Genomic DNA, 1253 nt, shown 5'->3' with positions numbered 1-1253 from the left:
TGTGTCTAAAACTCTAATTTGTTTAATATAAGTATGAATATTCCTGTTTGGGGATTCCATTTGCTTGGAATATCATCTTTCCATCCTTGCACTGACAATGGTGGGGTTGTTGTTTGTTGTCGTTGTTGTTGTTCTTTGTTTTTTGGTTGTTTGGTTGTTTTTTTTTTTTTTTTAGCAGTAATATGAGTTTCTTATAGACATCATAATGTTGGTTTCTTCTTTTTTCTTTAAAACTATTCAACTATTCTCTGTTGTTGTTTGTTTTTTCTCTTTTAGGAGCCCACCACCCATCTCCCAAATAAACCACACACAGAGGTTTATTAACTATAAATGCCTGGCTTTAGCTTGGCTTGTTTTTTGTCAGCTTTTTTTTTTTTTTAACTTATCCCATCTATCTTTTGCCTCTGGGCTTTTACCTTTCTCTGTTTCTGTATACCTTCTCTTTCATTCTTACTCCATGTCTGGCTATGTAGCTGGGTGGCTGGCTCCTAGTGTCCTCCCCTCCTTGTTCTCTTGCTCTTTCTCCTTTTCCTTCCAGATTTTTCCTATTTATTCTCTTTGCCTGCCAGCCCCACCTATCCTTTCTCCTGCCTTGCTATTGGCTGTTTAGCTCTTTATTAAACCATCAGGTATAACACAGCTTCACAGAGTTAAACAAATGCAACATAAAAGAATGTAATACATCTTTACATCATTAAACAAATGTTCCAAAGCATAAACAAATGTAACACATCTTAAAATAATATTCCACAACAGTTCTCTGTTTTTAATTGAATAGCTAAGTTACTGTTGAATGTTACAATCTTTTTCTTGCCATTTTGTTGGGGTTTTATTTTTCTGGTTATTTTGAGTGCCTTTTGTCCAGTTCTTCTTCTTTTGTTCATCTTTGTAGCTTGATAATATTTTATTCATTTCTATTTCTCATCTGTGTATCTACACTTCTAGTGGGATTTATACTTCTGTATGCTACCATGATGGGAGTTCTTTCTTCCTCTTCTGGATAAAGGACTCCCTAAATCATCCTTTAAAAGGCTTGTCTAGTGATTATGAATTCTCTTGGGTTTTGTTTGTTTAGGGGGGTGTTTATTTCTTCTTCCTTTATAAGTTAGAACTTTCTGGTACAGTAATTTTCAAAACTTGAAATTGTATCATTCCAGGTCTTCCTGGTCTACTAGCTGAGAAATCACTGCTAGTTTAATGTGCTTGCCCCAGACTGTGATTTGTTGATTTTCTCTTGGGAATTTTAATTCTTC

Source organism: Peromyscus eremicus, chromosome 6 (genome assembly GCF_949786415.1).
Source record: "Peromyscus eremicus chromosome 6, PerEre_H2_v1, whole genome shotgun sequence".
Taxonomy (NCBI): Eukaryota; Metazoa; Chordata; class Mammalia; order Rodentia; family Cricetidae; genus Peromyscus; species Peromyscus eremicus.
This window is presented reverse-complemented; position numbering follows the sequence as displayed.